Consider the following 27,025-nt stretch of genomic DNA (forward strand, 5'->3'; position numbering starts at 1 on the left):
TTTAAAGGACTGAAATTTTCAAAAGTAAGAAAGAAAACAACTGCCAGCTGGAAGAGGAGAGGTGAGAATTATATAAAGATATTGGTAACAGGTATGTTGCAAAGCAATTCTCCACATGGATTATTGTCCAATAAATAACAAGCCTCATTCATTTAATTATTCTTTTGTGCCACAAATGCTTATGGAGCAATTGGCACATTGAAGACACTAGACTAGGTGCTGAGAAACACACAAGTGATGAATTAAGTGCAGGAACTGCTTATAAAATTTTTACATTCTGCAAGAGAGCTGAGCAAGAGGTAAGTTGTATTCATTCATGCATCATTTCAAATAAGATAGAAATGGATAAATACTAGAAGTATGGGTGCAATATTTTGGACATACAGGGAAGGTGGGTTTGGAGTGTCACTTTCATCTGAGGAGAGCAGGAATCACTTCATGAAGAAACTGGAATTAAGAGGGACAGTTGATGTGGGAGAGGCAGAGAATGGCTTTCCTGTGATAGAGGCAGAATGAGCAAAGGCACAGAGCAGGAAATAGCACTTTAAAAACATGTATAATGATGAAAGGACAGTGCATTTTAACAAACAATTTAAATGTTTGTATAGATAGGACACTGTAAAATGTAGTTTTTGAGCAAATGATAGATACAGGAAGTAACCTCAGAAGCTAAAGCACCATGTAGAGAAGAGTGGGCATTCTGGACAGTGAAGCTTCAGCTTGGAAACAGAAGATCACTCAGGATGAAATAACCTGGAAATGGGAACTCTAGCATCCATCTGACGCTGGTGTTTTATCAAAAGTAGGTTTACTGTGCATGTGGGTTTGTAAATTGGTGGGAAGACTCCATAAGAGAATGATAATTCTGACTTAGGAGGGCAGCGTCCTGCAGCTTCTGTTCTCCTTCACCACTCTCCGCATGTTAGAAAGGAGACCAAGGTGGTAAACAGTGTCATTTGACTCCAAAAACACAGTATTTAATCTTTAGAATAACACGTAGTACCACCTACCTTCCTACCTAGTGGTCTACTGATGTGAATGATCAAAGAATTCTATTCCAGCTGCTGAAGGCAATGAGCTTGAAGCTTGATATTAGGAGTAGCTATAAAATTATCTAGTTTTTAAATCCAACCACAGAATTTGTTTTTATGGCCTCCTATGGAACTGTAGCTACAGGTTAACTAAAGGTTATGAAGTAATATTTCCGTTTTATGGTTCTGAATTCACTGCCTTGTAATTTCAGAGATCACCTTGTTCTACAGTGGGACAAGCTTTATGCTGTTATAATTTTGTATTGCTCAATGAATATCATGTAACTTTTTCTTTTCCAAATTCGGATTCTATATTACTCCTATACTATTATTTGTATCTAGCTCATCACTATATTAATTGCTAGAATGTAGATAGATACCTTATATAATTTTAAGCCTTATATTTCCTGTTTTTTTCTATGTCTTGCTTATAAGTAAGGTATAATTAAAGCTTAAAATTAAATATTGTCTTATATCTTAATGGGAGTAAAAATGCTACGCATTAAGTCCTATTTAAATTTGAGAAATATGTGAAAGTACATAGGATTACTAGATTACCTGATATATACATACATATATGCTTTTATATATTTATATTTCAGATGAATAAATTCAGATTATAAACAGCCTCACCATTTTATTCTATAAAGCAACTTTGTGGTAATAGCTAAATATATGCATATTTTCCCAAATTCAAAATAGTAACCTATGATTTTAATACACATATAAAATATTAGCTATGTTTAGACCTTATTAAATAAAGCTAATAATTCTATTTTGTTGATACTTCATATACTTCGTAAAACATAAACTGATTCCCCTATAAGGATCAGTTTGATTTTATCACTTTTTTTCCCATGTACAATTAAATCTTAAAAAAAGAATCATGACTCAGTAGTAGTATATTAGGTCTGAAAAAATATAACTTCAAAGATACTTATCAGAAGGATAAAAAATGACTATAGAAGCCTACATAAATTACTGGCTTTCTTTTAGGGCTGTGTCTACATAGGCAAGGTAGAGAACAGAAGTACTTACTTGAAAAGAGCTGGGCAAAAATTTTAAGCCCTGTAATTGAAGAAATGATACAGTAATGAGTTTGTAGCCTGGTTAGCCAGACTGTGTATTTACATTGATTCCATTGACTTGACCTAATTGTGTTAACTCTCTGTAACTTTTTACCCTTATAGATATGGGTAGAAAACCTAGAAATAAAATGCTCTAATTTGATACAACCTAGCCCTACTTTTAATGCAGCTTGGTTTCCTTTTTTTTTTTTAACATCTTTATTGGAGTATAATTGCTTTACAATGGTGTGTTAGTTTCTGCTTTATAACAAAGTGAATCAGCTATACATATACATATATCCCCATATCTCCTCCCTCTTGCATCTCCCTCCCACCCTCCCTATCCCACCCCTCTAGATGGTCACAAAGCACCGAGCTGATCTCCCTGTGCTATGCAGCTGCTTCCCACTAGCTATCTGTTTTACATTTGGTGGTGTATATAAGTCCATGCCACTCTCTCAGTTCATCCCACCTTACCCTTCCCCCTCCCTGTGTCCTCAAGTCCATTCTCTACGTCTGCGTCTTTATTCCTGTCCTCCCCCTAGGTTCTTCACAACCTTTTTTTTTTTTTAGATTCCATATATATGTGTTAGCATATGGTATTTATTTTTCTCATTCTGACTTACTTCACTCTGTATGACAGTCTCTAGGTCCATCCACCTCACTACAAATAACTCAATTTCGTTTCTTTTTATGGCTGAGTAATATTCCATTGTATGTATGTGCCACATCTTCTTTATCCATTCATCTGTCGATGGACACTTAGGTTGCTTCCATGTCCTGGCTATTGTAAATAGAGCTGCAAAGAACATTGTGGTACATGACTCTTTTTGAATTATGGTTTTCTCAGGGTATATGCCCAGTAGTGGGATTGCTGGGTCGTATGGTAGTTCTATTTTTAGTTTTTTGAGGAACCTCCATACTGTTCTCCATAGTGGCTGTATCCATTTACATTCCCACCAACAGTGCAAGAGTGTTCCCTTTTCTCCACACCCTCTCCAGCATTTATTGTTTGTAGGTTTTTTGATGATGGCCATTCTGACTGGTGTGAGGTGATACCTCACTGTAGTTTTCATTTGCATTTCTCTAATGATTAGTGATGTTGAGCATCCTTTCATGTGTTTGTTGGCAATCTGTATATCTTCTTTGGAGAAATGTCTATTTAGGTCTTCTGCCCATTTTTGGATTGGGTTGTTTGTTTTTTTGATGTTGAGCTGCATGAGCTGCTTGTAAATTTTTGGAGATTAATCTTTTGTCAGTTGCTTCATTTGCAAATACTTTCTCCCATTCTGAGGGTTGTCTTTTCATCTTGTTTGTGGTTTCCTTTGCTGTGCAAAAGCTTTTAAGTTTCATTAGGTCCACTTTGTTTATTTTTGTTTTTATTTCCAGTTCTCTAGGAGGTGGGTCAAAAAGAATCTTGCTGTGATTTGTCATAGAGTGTTCTGCCTATGTTTTCCTCTAAGAGTTTTATAGTGTCTGTCCTTATATTTAGGTCTTTAATCCACTTTGAGTTTATTTTTGTGTGTGGTGTTAGGGAGTGTTCTAATTTCATTCTTTTACAAGTAGCTGTCGAGTTTTCCCAGCACCACTTATTGAAGAGGCTGTCTTTTCTCCATAGTATGTTCTTGCCTCCTTTGTCGTAAATTAGGTAACCATATGTGCGTGGGTTTATCTCTGGGCTTTCTGTCCTATAACATTGATCTATATTTCTGCTTTTGTGCCAGTACCATACTGTCTTGATTACTGTAGCTTTGTAGTATAGTCTGAAGTCAGGGAGCCTAAGTCCTCCAGCTCTGTTTTTCTTTCTCAAGATTGCTTTGGTTATTCGGGGTCTTCTGTGTTTCCATACAAATTGTGAAACTTTTTGTTGTAGTTCTATGAAAAATGCCATTGGTACTTTGATAGGGATTGCGCTGAATCTGTAGATTGCTTTGAGTAGTATAGTCATTTTCACAATATTGATTCTTCCAATCAAAGAACATGGTATATCTCTCCATCTGTTTGTATCTTCTTTCATTTCTTTCATCAGTGTCTTATAGTTTTCTGCATACAGCTCTTTTGTCTCCTTAGGTAAGTATATTCCTAAGTATTTTATTCTTTTTGTTGCAGTGGTAAATGGGAGTGTTTCCTTAATTTCTCTTTCAGATTTTTCATCCTTAGTGTATAGGAATGCAAGAGATTTCTGTGCATTAATTTTGTATCCTGCTACTTTACCAAATTCATTGATTAGCTCCAGTAGTTTTCTGGTAGCATCTTTAGGATTCTCTATGTATAGTATCATGTCATCTGCAAACAGTGACAGCTTTACTTCTTCTTTTCCAATTAGGATTCCTTTTATTTCTTTTTCTTCTCTGATTGCTGTGGCTAAAACTTCCAGAACTATGTTGAATAATAGTGATGAGAGTGGACAATCTTGTCTTGCTCCTGATCTTAGAGGAAATGGTTTCAGTTTTTCTCCATTGAGCACGATGTTGGCTGTGGGTTTGTCATATATGGCCTTTATTATATTGAGGTAAGTTCCCTCTATGCCTACTTTCTGGAGGGTTTTTATCATAAATGGGTGTTGAATTTTGTCAAAAGCTTTCTCTGCATCTATTGAGATGATCATATGGTTTTTCTCCTTCAATTTGTTAATATGGTGTATCACATTGATTGATTTGCGTATATTGAAGAATCCTTGCATTCCTGGGATAAACCCCACTTGATCATAGTGTATGATCCTTTTAATGTGCTGTTGGATTCTGTTTGCTAGTGTTTTGTTGAGGATTTTTGCATTTGTGTTCATCAGGGATATTGGCCTGTAGTTTTCTTTCTTTGTGACATCTTTGTCTGGTTTTGATTTCAGGGAGATGGTGGCCTCATAGAATGAGTTTGGGAGTGTTCCTCCATCTGCTATATTTTGGAAGAGCTTGAGAAGGACAGGTGTTAGCTCTTCTCTAAATGTTTGATAGAATTCGCCTGTGAAGCCATCTGGTCCTGGGCTTTTGTTTGTTGGAAGATTTTTAATCACAGTCTCAATTTCAGTGCTTGTGTTTGGTCTGTTTATATTTTCTATTTCTTCCTGGTTCAGTCTCGGAAGGTTGTGCTTTTCTAAGAATTTATCCATTTCTTCCAGGTTGCCCATTTTATTGGCTTATAGGTGCTTGTAGTCATCTTTCATGATCTTTTTTTTTTATATATATAAATTCATTTATTTATTTATTTATTTTTGGCTGTGTTGGGTCTTTGTTTCTGTGCGAGGGCCCTCTCCAGTTGCGGCAAGTGGGGGCCACTCTTCATCACGGTGCGCAGGCCTCTCACTGTTGCGGCCCCTCCCGTTGCAGAGCACAGGCTCCAGACGCGCAGGCTCAGCAGTTGTGGCTCACGGGCCCAGCCGCTCCGCAGCATGTGGGATCCTCCCAGACCAGGGCTCGAACCCGTGTCCCCTGCACTGGCAGGCAGACTCTCAACCACTGCGCCACCAGGGAAGCCCATCATGATCTTTTTTATTTCTGCAGTGTCAGTTGTTACTTCTCCATTTTCATTTCTCATTCTATTGATTTGAGTCTTCTCCCTTTTTTTCTTGATGAGTCTGGCTAATGGTTTATCAATTTTGTTTATCTTCTCAAAGAACCAGCTTTTAGTTTTATTCATCTTTGCTATTGTTTCCTTCATTTCTTTTTCATTTATTTCTGATCTGATCTTTATGATTTCTTTCCTTCTGCTAACTTTGGGGTTTTTTTGTTCTTCTTTCTCTAATTGCTTTAGGTGTAAGGTTAGGTTGTTTATTTGAGATGTTTCTTGTTTCTTGAAGTAGGATTGTATTGCTATAAACTTCACTCTTAGGTATGCTTTTGCTGCATCCATAGGTTTTGGGTCATCATGTTTTCATTGTCATTTGTTTCTAGGTATTTTTTGATTTCCTGTTTGATTTCTTCAGTGATCTCTTGGTTATTAAGTAGTGTAGTTTTTAGCCTCCCTGTATTTGTATTTTTTACAGATTTTTTCCTGTAATTGATATCCAGTCTCATAGCGTTGTGGTCGGAAAAGATACTTGATGCGATTTCAATTTCCTTAAATTTACCAAGGCTTGATTTGTGACCCAAGTTATGATCTATTCTGGAGAATGTTCCATGAGCACTTGAGAAGAAAGTGTGTTCTGTTGTTTTTGGATGGAATGTCCTATAAATATCAATTAAGTCCATCTTGTTTAATGTATCATTTAAAGCGTATGTTTCCGTTTTTATTTTCATTTTGGATGATCTGTCCATTGTTGAAAGTTAGCTGTTAAAGTCCCCTACTCTATGTTACTGTCGATTCCCCCTTTTACGGCTGTTAGTATTTGCCTTATGTATTGAGGTGCTCCTATGTTGGGTGCATAAATAATTACAATTGTTATATCTTCTGTATTTCTTATATCCCATTTTGGGATATTAGAAAGAACATAATCTATTTATAAGAAAAGGAAAAAAACCTTCAACATAATACTTTTTAAAAATTGTTCTTAACTCTTTTTCTAAGCAAAAGTAGCTCAGAGCTAGACATAATTTGAGAATATTTAGGAGCAAAAGAACAATCATACCACTGAATATATGGATAAATTTCTTTTGCTCTTATGATGAGATAGTTTTCTAAATGGCTGTTTAAACCTATAGCATTCAATGCTTACACTAATTTATTACTGGCTCAAAATTTTGCTGTCTTTCCTTCCATCAGAATCACTTTGGTTAATTTTCTTTACATAATGAGAAATGAGTAATTGAGAATGCATAAGTGTACCTAACACTCAGCGGTTCAAGAAGTATTATGTTGTAGAGAGGGAATAAAGAGTCCCATTGTTACTGAATTGAGTTCAATTCTATTCTTTAAGATCCTTTTCTCTCACAGACGTTTCACAGAATCATTTGAAATAAAGACTATAACTTTGAAAACAAAGACTTAACCAGTTTAGTTAGGGGAAATTGGAATAGAAAATTAAATTTTGAATAAGACTCCAAATTTCTTAGAGTATTTTTGTTCTTCTAGACATCCTTCAGAGTAATTCTTTTAAAACATAAACCTTGTCAGTAAATTCTCTGCTTAGAACCGGACATTGTTTTCCCATAGCTTCAGCATAAACTCTAATGTTAGCCCCCAGGATCTTCACCCTCTTCCAGCATCATTTCTCTCAGTATATCCCCCCATCACCCACCATGCTCTTTATGCTCCTTTTAGCAAGCAGTTTTCTCCATTCATAATCACACTTGTGTCCTTTCCTGTTCTTTTCCAGCACATCTTTCAGTTGTAACTTCTGTGAAGTCTTTGCTGACACTGTCTACTCTTCCAATCCCCACAGTCAGAACTAGAGGCTTCCTGCTCAGGGCTCCCATACTTCTGTTACAGCACTTTCACAGTTTTCTCACGTGTTGTTCACAGTTCTCTTTTCCACCAGGTTGTGAGTTACCTAAGGGCAAGGGAAGTGTCTTGTTTTTGGAGTTCTAACATCTAGCACAGAAAAGGCAGATGGTGGTTACACAAGAAATGTTTGTTTTATTAATTGATTAACACTTAATAAGCATTTAATGTATACCCAGGTAAGAACAACATTCTAATATTACATTTTGGGGGGATACATAGAAGTCAGAAGCTAGCATGGGCTGTGAATAATAAATGCTGTCTAATTGACATCATTATTTCCTGTTCTCAAAAAACTTGAAGTAGGTAAAATAAATACCCAGAATAAACTATCCGAGATAGTTATATTCAACATATGTATTTTCCTTTCATGTGCAGCTCAAGTCCCAGGAGGCATTTTCTGACTACTCCAACCTATATTTATCTCCGTGTTTCTATTACTTTTCTGTGTTTTCCAGCCAGGTTCTAAATCTATGCTTCGTTGAACTGTTCATTGGTTTTTAGATGTGCATTTTGTCTTTCTTTCTGATTATAAAGATTATATGTTCTTTTAGGGCAGGGGTTACATCTTCTACTTTGAATTTTCTCTGCAGAACCTAGTGAGAAGCTGCACACATAATACGATCTCAAAAATTATTTATGGAATGTGTAGGGGTTCGGAATGAGCCTCCTCAGAATGTGTCACTTTTGTATGAAGATTGTTTTGAGCTGGGAGCAATTGAGTCCCTGCAGGTTCAAGAGAAACTACTGCCTTTCTCTTAACTAGAGAAAGGCAGAAGAATTTGAATTAGGAATTTTTCCCAGAAAAGATTTATTACCAGAGATAAATTTTATCTAAGTGGCCCCATCTATATGGCAGGGCAAACATCTAATTATCAAACTTCTGCTTTTCTTCTTACTGTCCTGTGAATAACCCTTCTATCCTTGGAAGCCCTGGGCCCCTATCCTATTCCTTAGCTCAGGATGGCATCTATACATCATTTTACCTTTTGGTCTTTGAACCTCTCATGTATGTGGGGTTCCCATATGTACAAAATTAAGTTTCATTTTCTCCTTTTAATCTGTCTCACGTCAATTTAATTCTTAGACCAGCTGGAAGAACCTAGAAGAGTAAAGGAAAGTTTTCTGCTTCCCCAACAAATGAATAAAAGCAAATTCACATCATTAAACATTGTAAATACTACATAAATAAAAGTACCCGTGTATTAAGTCACAAAAAGCCATTCCTCAAAATATTTTTTGTACAAATTTTGCTGTGCGTGAATACAGCACAAAAATGTCTTACTACAATTAATATAATTCCTTAAAATGTAATGGGGTATTGATTGCCTCGAGGATATTAGTAAAAAATGTTATTTCAGTTTAATTTGATCAAGACCAAGGAAGCAAGAAAGACATTGCTTTACGTATACCATGGGATTTGCTTTTCTGTCTTATTTTGACAGTTGGAATATAGAATTACCACAACATGGCACAGTTTACCAGTGCTGCACAGCCCTGTGACTCTCAAGTTTGATTCTGGGGTCCAGGGCTTACTGATGAAAGTGAATGATCCTTTCTTTGATGATCCCCAGCACTACCAGGCGAAGCAGGACTGCCTTTTGATGGAGTATGAAGGTGAGAAATTTTCTGTTCTGAGTGCTGAAGCTGAGAGAAATAGAGAGCACGTGTTGTGATATATGGCAGTGCTCTCTTACAATATCTGTTAATCCTCTCAGAGTTTCCAGATACCTCATGCTACTCATCCCACGTATCTGAAAATGCAGTGACATGGAAAGATGAGGTCAAAAACTGTGTGACCTGGAACTGAGATTTTTGGAATGAACAGTCTATATCTGGTAGGTATTTAAGAAAATTATCTATGAAACAGTATGAACAATTCATGTGAAAATGTTAGTTCAAGTAATAAATATAGATAATTGATTTGTTTTAGGTATTTAATGGCATTTGTAAAGCACGCATCCTTAAATTTAAATTGACAGTGTTCTCTAAGTTCTAGGAACTATAAAACTGTACCTTTAAAATATTTTTTGGTAGTCTTGTGATTCTTATTTCTCAAAATGTAACTATATATTTTGAGAAAGATTTTTCATCCAGATATTTTATGTTTTAGTAATTTATAGATTTCATTGAATAAGTTAGGGAAAATAAGGTAACCTTTTCATGGTATCACAGTGTATTGGAACTCTGCCTGTGAGGAGTCTAGAAGTCTGGCTACCTTAAACATACCTGTGTCTACATCTGAGGCCTCTTGACTCCAAATCCAGAACCTTCCAAGATATGCTATTGTCCTGTTTAAAAAATTCATTTCTTCAACTACTAGAATTTAATGAGTAGAAATTCTTTCTCCAGAATCTATCTTGAAACCATATTTACCACTTTGTTGTGGACATGAAAACCTGAACATACCCTTTCTTTATCCCAAACTTCTCATACCTGAATCTGAAATTGTCTTTATACACAATCACTTTTATTTCTGACTTACCAGTTTCTGTTATTCTCCAAGTTACCAGCTTTGAGATCCTGATGCATCATTGACCTCTTCATTTTTTTGCCTCCACAAACAGTTATCAAATCCTGCTGATTGTTCTTTGGGGGTATCCCTTGAATATGTCCCTTCATTTCCATCCTCAGCATGACTTCTTGAGGACTGTCTAGACTGTTACAGTATGGTTTGCGACGGGTTTCTGCTCCCAGCGTCTCCCTGATCCTGCTTATCCCACACACAATGACCTGGCTGGTGGTCCTAAAACACCACTTTGATTATGTCACTACATTTTTTCAAGAAGATTAATAGCTCCGTTTTGCCTGCAAGGTTAAGCCCAAAGTTGTTAGACTGCTGTTCAAGGCCTTTGATTGGCTGCTCTTCAAACTGTGTTCAGTTACTGTTCTTCCAGAAACCTCTGCCTCAACCAAGCATGTCTGCTCGTTCTAACTTAAATGATTTGAACCTTTGAACACATAGAATTTCCCTTTCTTTCTGCCTACCCAAATCCTCCCTTTTCAACCTGACTAAAATGTCACCTCCTCTATGAAGACTTCTAAGATAATCCAGTTCTTGGTGATTACTCTATCTTTTGAACTCCTATAATATATCTATGCTGTGCCATTCATCAAAAAATTTATTATATACTGCTTCATGACATTTGCATAACCCCAAATTGAATTCTCTCTATTATTTTTGACTGCTGTTTCAATTCTTAGATAATGTCTGTTTTCCTCATTATCTTTAAAACTAAAAGGCAAGAACATGTCTTTTCTGTTCCCTGAGTGGATTTACCGTAAAGCTAATGAAACTTATGCTTCAGGGCCCCTTACTTGCATGGTTCCCTTCTAATGTCCCGTGTCTACTTTTGTTTTGATAATTTTGAATTTTTTTCAGACAGGGTCCTCCCACATTGTTAAGCTTCTGGGCCCATAAACCTTGGGTCCAACTCTGAATGGGAATGATAGCTAACAATTAATATTCATTTTGTGCTTATGTTGAGGCACTGTTTTTGCTGTAATATTTCTGTTTAGCTACAGATAGAAAGAACACCCCTCCTCTGTGCCACTCATACCCCAATATAATAAATTATATTAATTGCCCAATTTGTAATGACAAAGAATACAGAAATCTGGCAGAAGCAAGCACACACAGAGCAGGAGAAGATACAGGATCTCTCTGAGCAGCTTCCTTTGGCCCCCAAAGTCTTGGTAATGGCACAGTCCCAGCAGGGCTCAGTCATGAAGGCTCTGAGAAGGTGAATGATTTATTATGCCATGGCCTTTTATGGTTGGGATTTATGTTATCACTCAAGAAAATCTTATACTAGCAATAATGTGTCCTTAATCAGAAATATTTGGAGACATTCTGAATTCTCAAGTCTCATGTGGCATCAGAAGGTCATGTCGGACGTGGACGTAGAAGAATGGAGACATGCCAGTGCACAGGATGCCCTGAGCAGAATCTCTGTCCCCCACTTGACCACATTCTGGCAAACACTTTATAAGTACTGTTCCATTTAATCCTCACTGAAATCCTGTGAGATAGGTATTGTTACCATCACCATTTTACAAATGAGGAAGCAGAGGCTCAGAGAAGGTCATTATCTTGCCTGTGATCACTCAGTGCATAAGTAATGGAGCTGGTACTCAAAAGGCCAGGTTGTCTGATTTTAGAACTGGAGTTTTTAAAATTCCTTACTAGATTGATTACAGTAGATGAATTTGTTTGTATTATCTTTTTAAAAAATTCTTTTTGAAATTCTCTTTTTATTTATTTAATCCCTCAAGTCTGTTCATTGACATTAATTTTCAAAAACAGGCTGAGGGGAAAAAAAAAGGTTCCAGTGAAAAATGTTTGGAAAACACTGCAAACTCTATTTGTCCCTTGGAGAGTCACTATGAATATTAGCATATTAGTAATTCCCAAATCCTTCAGAAAAGAAATCTGTTTCATATTATTAACCCAACATACATAAACATATTTTCCACTTTTCAGTAATTTTAATAACAACAATGGCAACTAGAATTTATTGAGTACTTACTATGTGCCAGACACTATTCTAAAAACTTCATATATTAGTCCTATGACGTAGATACCATTTTTACCTGCATTTGACAGATTAGGAAACTGAAGCGTAAAGCATTTGAGAAATTTGTCCAAGGTTACATAAATGGCTTAGGCACAATTTGAAGTCAACTACTATTCTAAGCTGCCTCCCACATTTAATACCTACTATCTGTAGAAATTCTGCGGAATTAATGTTTCAATGAAATCACTTCAGGAAACAATTGAAACATTACTTTGTATGGACAACATATAAATTAACTTTTAATATTCACAAGGTCCCGAGAATGCTACATCGAGTTTTCTGAAATAGTTTGCAGTAATGTTGAATATAAAACTTTAATTTTATAAGGTACTAGATTTCCATTCTTCAGAATGTGACTCTTTACAAATGTTCCCTTTCTTGACTCTTTGTGGATTAAATTTCTCAATATGATGATTGTTTTTTTATTTGCAGTTGTTGAATCGTTTTTGTTCGAACAGCAAGACTAAACAGCACCTGGAGGTGGAACTCGGCCCGTAAGTTCTCTCTCTTTTTTTTTTTTAATAAATTTATTTTATTTATTTATTTTTGGCTGTGTTGAGTCTCCATTGCTGTGCACAGGCTTTCTCTCATTGTGGTGAGTAGGGGCTACTCTTCGTTGAGGTGTGTGGGCTTCTCATTGCAGTGGCTTCTCTTGTTGTGGAGCACAGGCTCTAGGCATGCGGGCTTCAGTAGTTGTGGCACGTGGGCTCAGTAGTTGTGGCTCGCAGGCTCTATGGCACAGGCTCAGTAGTTGTGGCGCACAGGCTTAGTTGCTCCATGGCATGTGGGATCTCCCCGGACCAGGGCTTGAACCTGTGTCCCCTGCATTGGCAGGCAGAATTCTTAACCACTGCGCCACCAGGGAAGCCCCGTAAGTTCTCTTTTAATATACACAAGCTCTCACTGCTTTAGGCTAACTTTCCAAATAGTTTTAAAAATCATTAAACTCATAAAGCAATTATACTCTAATAAAGATGTTAAAAAAAATCATTAAACTCTCATTCTATTTTGTTTGAAAAATATGCATGTGTCCCACCCATATTTATTACTGTAGACCTCATACGAAGTTAGAAGCATTAAAGTAGGTAGACTGTGCATTTCCACTGAAATACAGAATCACACAGGTGATTGAGAATATGATATTTCCTTAAGGCTGACCCACTTCCTGATTTAAATTCATCATGATTGGTGTTTTTTCATGAAACTAGTCTCACAGGTCTCAAAATTATAGAGAGCTTCTAGTGTAGTTATGATACCCAGTGTTTTTTTAGGATACTTATGATTCTAGTTCAACTCCACTAAATAAGTTCTATACAGACACACACACACACACACACACACACACACACACACACACACACACACACACACACACACACACACACACACACACACACCCCTTACATTTTATAGACTTTGTCTTTGAGTTAACAAGCAAACAAAGTTTAGAAGGTAATTTCCTAATGTGATGAGTTCTGAGTTCCAAAGCATTTGTTTTAAACTTTAAACTTTTAAAATTTAAAGCCATCTATTTAACTCCATCCAGGGCATCACCCATTTCTACACAAAGTCCAGACAAGGGTGTATGGATTCTTCTGGCCCTTACTGTGCTGGGCAAACAATATTGATATCTGTAAAGATGCTCAGTCAAGGATTATGGTTTAGAGACAAACTGCATGGCTATAGCTTTAAAGAAAGAAAGAATTCTTTAGATAGTCATTTTGGATTGTTAAATACAATTTTACCACACTTAAAAAGCACTTACCACATTCAGTCTATTTGAATCCCTTCACATTTTGCCTGGTGAAAATGCTATATTGGACTTTCCTCTGTGACAGCCAGTTGTCTAAGTACGTACTTCACCTCCTCAAATTAACCTCACCCACAGATTTCTTTCTCTTTCTTTTGGTAAAAGTTGTTCCTTAAAGTGCTTATTCATTTCTGTCCTCTTATCACAAAGCTTGTTTTATGATTTTCTTAGATGTAACAAATTAGCAAATTCAGTTAGGTGTAGCTGAGTCACTGAACCTATACTTTTTTTATAAAAATCACATATTTTGTATACTTTTCTCATTTGATGATAAAAGGAAATCATATACATTGTGAAACACTTAGGAAATAATAAAAGGCGCATACACAAATAAAAATCAACTGTAATATTACTACCCAGATGAAGTCACTATTCACCTTTGAGTGTATAACCAGGCATCTAAATAGCTGAATATGACCAGCAGGTTGGTCTTTTTTGTTTGTTTGTTTTGGTTTTGTTTTTCCGTTTCTTTACTTACAGTGTGTTTTTACAATTTTGAATTTAACTGCTTACACTCAGAGTGCTTCTCATAGTTACACTGCATGCCTGGTCCTCTGCATATTTGAGCATGAGATCTCTAGAATCACAGGGCAAACATTGTTTTTGAACATATTATCATATTGTCATAGAAAACACGCAGAAGCAATCAGCATTAGATTCTTTCTGTCTCAGGTCCCAAGCTCCCAGTCAGATAATTTGCTTTCCATTGCATTCCTTTTCCTTAGAGGAAAAAGAGTAAGTGGCAGAGGGAACCACCATGCTATTCTTGGCTTTGGCATTACTAACATTGCTAAAATGCTTCATCAATTTGGATGTGTACACCTGAACTTTTGTGCATCTATGGGGCAGTTCTGATCCTCATTTTTTTTTCTTTGAAGCAAAGTGTGAGATGATAAAATAAGCCAGTCAATGAGGCGTTTTAAAGCACTGCATTGTTTTTGCCAAGTCAGGTGAAACCTGAGATCTGCTAATTGAGCATCAGTTGTTTTAGATAACAACAGCAGCAGCAATAATGACCAACAATGCTTACATTAGTTTACACAATGCTTACACTGTGTCAAATGCTCTTCTAAGCACTTTTCACATGTTAAATCCTTTAGCCATACCATAATACATCTTACATGTGAGGAAACATATCTGTTGAATAACTTAACCAAGATTTCACAGCTAGTAAGTAAGAGTCTAAATTTGAATTCAAGAAGTCTGGTTTTTAAAGTCCATGCTCTTTAATCCCTGTGCTGCTTCTGTTGATAATAACTATATTAACTTGAGTTGCTAAGATAATTTCTTCAAAATGAATCAGTTATTTTCTTCACTCTTATTAATTGTGTGGACATTCACATCTCGAGGAGAACAGTTTCAATGAGTAAAACCCAAATATTTTGTAGTTTTAATCATATAAATGCATAAAACATTAAAAATAGAAAACAAAAGTTGAAAACAAGTCGAAAATCTTGAGTATTTATAAGACTTTAAATATTTGATTTATAAATTTATACTGTGCCTCTAGATATTCTGTGACTAAGTAAGTTGAAAGTCTCCTGTATTTATCAGAATTCTTTTATTTATAAGTGAAAGAAATACAACTCAAGGAAATTTGAGCAGAAAGAAAGAATTGTTGGCTCAGATACTTCAGAAGATCAGAGGTGAACTAGCTACCCTACTTCAGTTTGCCTCAATCCAAAGATTAGAGGTGATTTCAACAACTATTTCTCTCTTGCTCTTTTCTCTTCTTACACCTCCATGTCCTACCCCTCCCCGCCATTCACCTCTAAATCCTTTCCACATCTATGTGTATCTGTGTTGTTCTTTCCTCCTATAGAGAGGGGCTTCCTTTATGAGGTGGTGCTGAGGGAGGTGACTCAGGCAATTGGAAATTTACAGCAGTCCTAACTTAGCCACCTTAAAGGAAGCAGATTTCTTCTTCCTGCTTCAGTATGTAAGGAGGCTGTGACACTGTCATTGCCAGCCCTGCCAGAACCACATAGTTTGAAGGGTGAGGAGCAGTTCTTTAAAGGCAATGAGGGTTCTGAGAAAAAGGGAGAAGGAAAATCTGGCAGAGAGAAGTGTTTGGTGTTCATTTTATTTTCACATCTCCAGCACAGTCATTATATAGTTCTTAAATATAAATCCTATGGGTTATTCAAATTCTTCACATTTTCTTTCTTTTGTTCCACCTGGAACCCTACCCTTTGGCAAATTTTCTGGAGGACTGAATGGAAAAACAAATGTGCATAAGCTATTTTGCCATATATCAGGAACTACTAAAGTATGTTGTTGGGAGATAAGATTGAAATCATTAGCATTTTAATTTCTTCTGTTAAAAGAATTTGTCTTGTGTAGTCCTGAGAGTAATAAGAATATCAAGAATTTATCATTTTGGGTTTTCAAGTTCTTATGTGTTAAGGCTTCTCTGAATGTCTTAATGGTATGCTTCATTAACTCAACCACATTTATTGCCACTTTGAAGATTTTATTATTTATATTATATAAAGGTAGGCATTTTACTGTAAGTAGTTATTGCCTATATTGTCTTTCTAAGGCAGGATCTTGGAAGGAACTAGATTATCTTGATATGTTAGAAGTCCTGCTTCGCTTAATCTTAATAGAGCATTCGTCCATGTGGTTTATAATTCTTGAAATGAATGCCTGTAATAAAGAAAATTAAATTACTTTAATGGAAAAATATGTCGTGATTACTGATTTATTTATTTAAAATACTTTTTTTAGTACTTGCTATGTTCCAGGCCTTGTTTTAGGCACTGGAGATACAGTAATGAAAAAAAAATTGGCAAAAACTCCTTTCCTCATGGAATATTTATTCAGTGAATTATAGTACATAGGTTATAATATGAATGGTTATATTATTGATATCATTTTATAGATACTATGTGATTTGACTTATAAATAACATTTATTGAGGACTTAATGGTATGCCAGGCTATGCTAAGCATATTGTACATATTACCTTATTGTCTTCACCTGGGAAGGAAGTATTATTATTTTGTTCATTTTACAGGTGAGGTATAAAAAACTGAGGTACACTAAGTATCAGAGCAGGGATTCAAACACAGACTCATCTGACCTGGAAGCCTGCAATCTTAACCACCATGCTGCATTGCTTCCAGTGCCCAGGGCATTGGCAGCAACACAGTGGGGCTAATAAACGATCATTGCATAGAAGTATTTCTGAGCCATACTTATAATAATGGCATTGTGTTAGGCACTAGAGACAGTAGAAGGATGAGCGTGACAAAGTCCTTTACCTTATTTGCTTTAATTAAACTTATTAATAACTTGGAGGGAACTGTTAACTAAGATGTCTGTGAAGTGACAGAATCTGTAAAGTACAGATATAAATATAAGTATGGCGAATGTCAACAGATGTCATGTTATAAATTAAGATAGTAAATTACTCCATGATTATAACATGAATCAATAAAATCATCTAAAACTACTATAAATGATGAAAAGAGGAATCTTCAATTCCAATAAATTAATCTCACAACCATGGGACATAATTTTTTTCTATACTCTGAATCTAGAGCTTGCCCTCTAGATTTTCAAATATATTTGTTTGAAAGATTTTGTGGTTATTTCTTTGTTTTTTAAAAAGGGCAAGGATATGTGAAATTTGGTATTGTATAAAAATGATAATTAAAGAAAATTTTTTCTAGGTACTCAATGCATTTCCCAGTAATCTATTCCTTGGTTCTAAAAGTTGCCTTTTCCTTACCCCTTCCTTTCCTTTGCCTCATTCTGTCTGGCTCTTTTTTCCTGCCTCCTACTTTCTCTCCCTTGTCCCAACTTTTCTTTTCCTATCTGGCTTAGAATTGTAGAATACTAGGGCTGGAAGAACCATTAAGGTCCATATATTCCAAAGTTTTATTCAGTTTAGAAATTGCTCCTTCCGTCTTGTTGTTGGAGCAAAGGTTGTTATCCAACCTTTGATGGAAAAGAAGATATAGTGTTGGAAGGGCAGTAACCTCTAAAGAATATCATTGTTAGAAAGTAATTTTCCATATTTAATTGAAACTCACTTCTATATACTTCCTAGATGCTGTTCCCAGTTTTGCCTTTTAGATGAACAAAAACAAGTTTATTTCTCATCTATGTGATAAGTTGGGCAAAAACCTAATCACAGGGCCACATCCAGCTGCAAGGGAGGCTAGGAAATGTCACCTCTAGCCAGGCAGTCACAGGCCAGCTAAACCCAATACTACCTATTATGAAAAGGTAGCAAGAGAGACTAGATACTGATGGACAGTTATAGCAATAATACTGCATGTATAAAACAGGAAAACAAGTGAAACATAAACATCATGTTCTGTGTTCTGTGATGGTCATTCAGGTACAGCCACAAGAAGACACCAAGGGGAAGCTCAGAAAAACAAAGTTTATTATACTTATAGGTCCTGGAAACAGAAGGCATGGCATAACATGAAGAGCAACATGAGAAAGCACTAGCATGGGTCAGGAGCCAGAAGGGGCAGAGGTGAGGGGGGCGTGTAGGCTTGGATTTTCTGAGAGAAAGGCAAGGCAGGGCATTGTAAATAGGTCAGGTTTGGCTTGTTTGAAAAATTTTGGCAGGCTGTAAGCTCTAAGGTGGTCCTTAGTTACCTGCTACCTGGCCCTGGGATGATTAAGGCAGAGGAGTACTGCCTCCTGGGTGGTATGACCAGATAAAGGAGGCATGGCTCTGGATTGATTAGTTTACATATCTAAAGCATTCTGGGAACACAATGAGGTATTACCCCACACCTATTAGAATGGCTGTTATCAAAAAGACTAGAAATAATGAGTGTTGACAAAGATGTGGAGAAAAGGGAAGCCTTGCATACTGTTGGTGGGAATGTAAATTGGTACCGCTACTATGGAAAACAGTATGGAGGTTCCTCAAAAATTAAAAATAGAACTACTGTATGACCCAGCAATTCCACTTCTGGGTATTTATTTGAAGATAATGAAAACACTAATTTGAAAAAAATATATGCACATGCATATATGCGTATATCCCCATGTTCATTGTAGTATTATTTATAGAGCTAAGACATGGAAACAATCTAAGTGTCCATTGATGGATGAAAGAAGATGTGATATATATGTACAATGGAATATTATTTAGCCATGAAAAAGAATGAAATCTTGCCACTTGTGAAGATGGATGGACCTCAAGGACATTATACTAAGTGAAATAAGTCAGGCAGAGTAAGACAAGTACCTGGTGATCTCTTTTATATGTGGAATCTAAAATTATCCATCTATCTATATTGATAGAAAGATGGAGAGGGAGATAGATAATCTAAGCTTATAGATACAGAAAACAGATTGGTGCTCCAGAGGTTGGGGGGGGGGGGGTAGATGGAAAAGGGAGAAATGGATGAACTGGGTTTTTTTTGTTGTTTTTTTTTTTAGTTTAAATAAATAGAATTTTTTTTAATTAAAAAAAGAAAAAAATTAAATTAAGGTACACTTTTGTAATTTTTTCTAAAAAGTGTGAATTCATATGCCTTAAATGTTTCTTAGAGTATCAGTGAAGTGATGGAAAAATGTAGAAAGCATATACAATTTTTTTTCAAAAAATATATTCTTTATTATTTTTACCAGTCACTATAAATGATATTTAAAAAATACAAATAGTACACATTACTATAAGAACTTAAACATGTAGGTCAAATAGTGCTAAATTGAGTGTCATTATTTGGTCCATTATTACAAGTGAACAAGTATGGTAAATAATAAAATTTAAAGAAATTAAGTATTAAAATTCTTCAATTTAACTTGCTTATGTTACAACTTTGAACACTACTAATTTAATTTTAATTTCTAATTTTAAAGACATCATTATTGGGAACCTGAATTATTAAGAAATACTTCTAAGATGTTCATTCCTTAACATTTTTGATGAGGGAGTTTAGTTTTTGACCTTGTAAATATGACATTTGGCAAGTATGTACTTAATTCAGACTTTGGTTGAAATACACACATCTCTTGTGTGAAAGGCAGTAAATCAACTGAGGCTGGATTGATGCTGATACTTTACCAACTCTGTTTTGTGAGCAGAATATTTTAGTATACTGTGAACAGTGTGTTAAACATTATTAACATGAGTCTAAATAACTGGTCCTGAAATTAATGTTCTTTTATCTGACAACTTCTCCTATTAATAGAAATAGAGCTGAGAGGAGTTTAAGTCAAGATGGCAGAGTAGAAGGACGTGCGCTCACTTCCTCTTGCGAGAGCACCAGAATCACAACTAACTGCTGAACAATCATTGACAGGAAGACTGGAACTCACCAGAAAAGATACCCCACATCCAAAGAAAAAGGAGAAGCCGCAATGAGACAGGAGTGGGGGCGCAATCACAATAAAATCAAATCCTATAACTGCTGGGTGGGTGACTCACAAACTGGAGAACAGTTATACCACAGAAGTCCACCCACTGGAGTGAAGGTTCTGAGCCCCATGTCAGGCTTCCTAACCTGGGGGTCCGTCAATGGGAGGAGGAATTGCCAGAGAATCAGATTTTGAAGGGTAGCAGGGTTTGATAGCAGGACTTCAACAGGTCTGTGGGAAACAGAGACTCCACTCTTGAAGGGCACACAAAGTAGTGTGTGCATTGGGACCCAGGGGAAGGAGCAGTGACCCCAGGGGAGACTGAACCAGACCTACCTGCTAGTGTTGGAGGGTCTCCTGCAGAGGTGGGAGGAGGCTGTGGCTCACCGTGGGGACAATGACACTGGCAGCAGAAATTCTGGGAAGCACTACTTGGTGTGAGCCCTCCCAGAGTCCACCATTAGCCCCACCAAAGGGCCTGTAGGCTCCAGTGTTGGATCACCTCATGCCAAACAACCAACAGAGAGGGAACTCAGCCCCATGCATCAACAGACAAGCGGATTAAAGTTTAACTGAGCTCTGCCCACCAGAGCAACATCCAGCTCTACCTACCACCAGTCCCTCCCATCAGGAAGCTTGCACAACCCTCTTAGACAGCCTCATCCACCAGAGGGCAGACAGCAGAAGCAAGAAGAACTACAATCCTACAGCCTGTGGAACGAAAACTACATTCAGAGAAAGATAGACAAAATGAAAAGACAGAGGGCTATGTACCAGATGAAGGAACAAGATAAAACCCCAGAAAAACAACTAAATGAAGTGGAGATAGGCAACCTTCCAGAAAAAGAATTCAGAATAATGATAGTGAAGATGATCCAGAACCTTGGAAAAAAGTGGAGGCAAAGATCTAGAAGATGCAAGAAATGTTTAACAAAGACCTAGAAAAATTAAAGAACAAACAAACAGAGATGAACAATACAATAACTGAAATGAAAAATACACTAGAAGGAATCAATACCAGAATAACTGAGGCAGAAGAATGGATAAGTGACCTGGAAGACAGAATGGTGGAATTCACTGCTATGGAACAGAATAAAGAAAAAAGAATGAAAAGAAATGACAGCCTAAGAGACTTCTGTGACAACATTAAATGCACCAACATTTGGATTATATGGGTCCCAGAAGGAGAAGAGAGAGAGAAAGGACCCGAAAAAATGTTTGAAGAGCTTATAGTCGAAAACCTCCCCGACATGGGAAAGGAAAGAGCCACCCAAGTCCAGGAAGTGCAGAGTCCCAGGCAGGATAATCGCAAGGAGAAACAATCCGAGGCACATAGTAAAAAAACTGACAAAAATTAAAGACAAAAAAATTATTAAAAGTAACAAGGGAAAAACGACAAATAACATACAAGGGAACTCCCATAAGGTTAACAGCTGATTTCTCAGCAGAAACTCTACAAGCCAGAAGGGAGTGGCACGATATATTTAAAGTGCTGAAAGGGAAGAACCTACAACCAAGATTACTCTAACTAACAAGGATCTCATTTAGATTTGACAGAGAAATCAAAAGCTTTACAGACAAGCAAAAGCTAAGAGAATTCAGCACCACCAAACCAGCTCTACAACAAATGCTAAAGGAACTTCTCTAAATAGGGCACACAAGAGAAGAAAAGGACCTACAAAAACAAACCCAAAACAATTAAGAAAATGGTAATAGGAACATACATATTGATAACTACCTTAAATGTGAATGGGTTAAATGCTCCAACCAAAAGATAGAGGCTCACTGAATGGATACAAAACAAGACCCATATATATATATATATATATATATATATATATATATATATATATATATATATATATATATATATATATGCTGTGTACAAGAGACCCACTTCAGACCTAGGGACACATACAGGCTGAAAGTGAAGGGATGGAAAAAGATATTCCATGCAAATGGAAATCAAAAGAAAGCTGGAGTAGCAATTCTCATATCAGACAAAATAGACTTTAAAATAAAGAATGTTACAAGAGACAAGGAAGGACACTACATAATGATCAAGGGATCAATCCAAGAAGAAGATATAACAATTATAAATATATATGCACCCAACATAGGAGCATCTCAATACATAAAGTAAATGCTAACAGCTATAAAAGAGGAAATCGACAGTAACACAATAACAGTGGGGGAATTTAACACCTCACTTACACCAATGGACAGATCATCCAGACAGAAAATTAATAAGGAAACACAAGCTTTAAATGACACAATAGACCAGATAGATTTAATTGATATTTGTAGGACATTCCATCCGAAAACAGCAGATTACACTTTCTTCTCAAGTGCACACAGAGCATTCTTCAGGATAGATCACATCTTGGGTCACAAATCAATCCTCAGTAAATTTAAGAAAATTGAAACACATCAAGCATCTTTTCCGACCACAACGCTATGAGATTAGAAATAAATTACAGGGAAAAAACTTTAAAAACACAAACACATGGAGGCTAAACAATATGCTACTAAATAACCAAGAGATCACTGAAGAAATGAAAGAGGAAATCAAAAAATACCTAGAGACAAATGACAATGAAAACAAGACGATCCAAAAGCTATGGGATGCAACAAAAGCAGTTCTAAGAGGGAAGTTAATAGCAATACAATGCTACCTCAAGAAACAAGAAAACTCTCAAATAAACAATCTAACCTTACACCTAAAGGAACTACAAAAAGAAAAAACAAAACCCAAAGTTAGTAGAAGGAAAGATATCATAAAGATCAGAGCAGAAATAAATGAAATAGAAACAAAGAAGACAATAGCAAAGATCAATAAAACTAAAAGCTGGTTCTATGAGAAGATAAACAAAATGGATAAACCTTTAGCCAGACTCATCAAGAAAAAGAGAGAGAGGACTCAACTCAATAAAATTAGAAATGAAAAAGGAGAAGTTACAACGGACACCACAGAAATACAAAGCATCATAAGACTACTACAAGCAACTCTATGCCAATAAAATGGACAACCTGGAAGAAATGGACAAATTCTTAGAAAGGTATCACCTTCCAAGACTGAACCAGGAAAAAAGATACAATATGAACAGACCAATCACAAGTAATGAAATTGAAACTGTGATTAAAAATCTTCCCAAAAACAAAAGTCCAGGACCAGATGGCTTCACCAGTGAATTCTATCAAACATGTAGAGAAGAGCTAACACCAATCTTTCTCAAACTCTTCCAAAAAGTTGCAGAGGAAGGAACACTCCCAAACTCACTACACGAGGGCACCAACACCATGATACCAAAACCAGAGAAAGATACTTCAAAAAAAGAAAATTATAGGCCAATATCACTGATGAATATAGATGCAAAAATCCTCAACAAAATACTAGCAAACAGAATCCAACAACACATTAAAAGGATCATACACCATGATCAAGTGGGATTTATCCCAGGGATGCAAGGATTCTTCAGTATACACAAAGCAATCAATGTGATACACCATGTTAACAAATGGAAGAATAAAAACCATATGATCATCTCAATAGATGCAGAAAAAGCTTTTGACAAAATTCAACAACCATTTATGATAAAAACTCTCAGGAAAGTGGGCATAGAGGGAACCTACCTCAACATAATAAAGGCCATATATGACAAACTCACAGCAAACGTCATTCTCAGTGGTGAAAAACTGCAAGCACTTCCTCTAAGATCAGGAACAAGACACGGATGCCCACTCTCACCACTGTTGTTCAACATCATTTTGGAAGTCCTAGCCACGGCAATCAGAGAAGAAAAAGAAATAAGAGGAATACAAATTTGGAAAGAAGAAGTAAAACTGTCACTCTTTGCAGATGACGTGATACTATACATAGAGAATCCTAAAGATGCCACCAGAAAACTACTAGAGCTAATCAATGAATTTGGTAAAGTTGCAGGATACAAAATTAATGCACAGAAATCTCTTGCATTCCTATACACTAACAATGAATGATCAGAAAGAGAAACTAAGGAAACAGTACCATTCACCATTGCAACAAAAAGAATAAAATACCTAGGAATAAACCTACCTGAGGAGGTAAAAGACCTATACTCAGAAAACTATAAGACACTGATGAAAGAGATAAAAGATGACACAAACAGATGGAGAAATATACCATGTTCTTGTATTGGAAGAATCAATATTGTGAAAATGACTCTACTACACAAAGCAATCTATAGATTCAATACAATCCCTATCAAATTACTAATGGCATTTTTTACAGAACTAGAACAAGAAATCCTAAAATTTGTATGGAGACAAAAAAAAACCCCGAATAGCCAAAGCAATCTTGAGGGAAAAAAACAGAGCTGGAGGACTCAGACTCGCTGACTTCAGACGATACTACAAAGCTACAGTAATCAAGACAATATGGTACTGGCACAAAAAAAGAAATATAGATCAGTGGAACAGGATAGAAAGCCCAGAGATAAACCCACACAACTGTGGTCAACTAATCTATGACAAAGGAGGCAAGGATATGCAATGGAGAATAGACAGTCTCTTCAGTGAGCGGTGCAGGGATAACTGGACAGCTACATGTAAAAGAATGAAATTAGAACACTCCCTAACACCATACACAAAATTAAACTCAAAATGGATTAAAGACCTAAATATAAGACTGGATACTATAAAACTCTTAGAGGAAAACATAGGAGAAACACTCTTTGACATAAACCACAGCAAGATCTTTTTTGACCCACCTCCTAGAGTAATGGAAATAAAAATAAAGAAATGGGACCTAATGAAACTTGAAAGCTTTTGCACAGCAAAGGAAACTGTAAACAAGACGAAAAGACAACCCTCAGAATGGGAGAAAATACTTGCAAACGAAGCAACTGACAAAGTATTAATCTCCAAAATATATAAACAGCTCATGCAGCTCAATATTAAAAAACAAACAACCCAATGAAGAAATGGGCAGAAGACCTAAATAGACCTTTCTCCAAAGAAGACATACAGTAGGCCAAGAGGCACATGAAAAGCTGCTCAACATCACTATTAGAGAAATGCAAATCAAAACTACAATGAGGTATCACCTCACACCAGTTAGAATGGGCATCATCACAACATCTACAAACAACAAATGCTGGAGAGGGTGTGGAGCAAAGGGAACCCTCTTGCACTGTTGGTGGGAATGTAAATTGATACAGACACTACGGAGAACAGTATGGAGGTGACTTAAAAAACTAAAAATAGAACTACCATATGACCCAGCAATCCCACTCTTGAGCATGTACCCAGAGAAAACCATAATTCAAAAAGACACATGCACCCCAATGTTCATTGCAGCACTATTTACAATAGCCAGGTCAAGGAAACAACCTAAATGACCATCAACAGACAAATGGATAAAGATGTGGTACATATATACAATGGAATATTACTCAGCCATAAAAAGAATGAAATTGGGTCATTTGTAGATAGGTGGATGGACCTAGAGACTGTCATACAGAGTGAAATAAGTCAGAAAGAGAAAAACAAATATCGTATATTAACGCATATATGTGGAATCTAGAAAAATGTTACAGATGAACCGGTTTGCAAGGCAGAAATAGAGACACAGATGTAGAGAACAAATGTATGGATACCAACAGGGGAAAGCAGGGGTGGTGGGGTGGTGCTGGTGGGATGAATTAGGAGATTGGGATTGACATATATACACTAATATGTATAAAACTGATAACTAATAAGAACCTGCTGTATAAAAAAATTAAATTAAAAAAATAGAAATAGAGCTGAAAATTTAGATGAAATTTAGATTTATGGACAATGTTTAGCACACCTTTAATTGTAGGTTTTTTAAAAGTGGAAGAAATTTATATAACCTACACAAATGGAGAAAGACAAACCTCTTCCTTTAAACTGTGTAAATGTAAGTGTTCTTGGTCCCACTGTCACTCATTCTTCGCTTCAGTCTGTTAAGTAGCCTGCAGCTTTTCTGAGAATGAGCTACTGGAAAATCACAAAGAAGATTATATTAAAGTTAAAATTGGATGACATTTTAATTTGAAAATGCCCAAACTATCAGCCTAATTTCAACTCTGTCATTATGATTCTCTTTTTGTTCACTTAGGCACAGACAGCACCTGGTCCTACTGCTCTCCAACTGGTATTCATTTACAGTGAGTACTACAAATCTTTACTCAATCAAATCAACCTTTGTTTTACAGTGACCGTATTTTAAAATGCAGGTTGACATGATTTTGGACATTTGAATATTTATATACTTGTTTAACCTTTATTTTCTTCTCAAAGTTCAAGGAAAAGGAAGCAAATAAAAGAGTTCAAGGGCTTGAGTAGGGCTGAAGTGCATGAGGCTAATATATATACATTTGATATATCACCGGTGTGGCTGGTTTATGGGCAGATTATTAATATTGCTTGTTGTTTTATGTGTGCTCTTACACATTGGATTTAATATTGATAACTACAATTCTGGGATTAAAGTTTCTCCTCAGTTCTGTAAAAAGGAGCAGCAGAGAATACTGTGTATTTAGTTGGAAAATCTTAAAAATAACCAAGGACACTTTCAACAATGAGGAAGGAGAAATTTTTTTTAAAAGTGAAAAAACTTCAAAATAACTGAAAAGTACAGAAAATAATGACACCCACCACAGAGATTTAACATTCCCCACCTAGATTTAACAGATATTAAAAAATAAATCCTTATAGACACAGCCAATAACTATCTCTTATCCCTTATGCTTCCTTCTCTTGTCTCCTCTTCCCACCTTTTCCAGTTTTTTCAACTTTCAGTATTCTAAAGTTGGTGTGTATCATTTC

At 36.2% G+C, this 27,025-nt stretch overlaps 1 long non-coding RNA gene across 1 annotated transcript; it reads left to right on the forward strand.

The window, feature by feature from the left end:
• On the forward strand, positions 1-26,365 carry LOC118895789. The gene is made up of 5 exons (XR_005020027.1): positions 1-61; positions 8,917-9,088; positions 9,190-9,309; positions 12,481-12,542; positions 26,316-26,365. It is a non-coding gene; the product is annotated as an uncharacterized LOC118895789 (long non-coding RNA).
• Positions 26,366-27,025: the final 660 nt, after the last annotated feature.

This window comes from Balaenoptera musculus, chromosome 5 (assembly GCF_009873245.2).
Source record: "Balaenoptera musculus isolate JJ_BM4_2016_0621 chromosome 5, mBalMus1.pri.v3, whole genome shotgun sequence".
Lineage (NCBI taxonomy): Eukaryota > Metazoa > Chordata > Mammalia > Artiodactyla > Balaenopteridae > Balaenoptera > Balaenoptera musculus.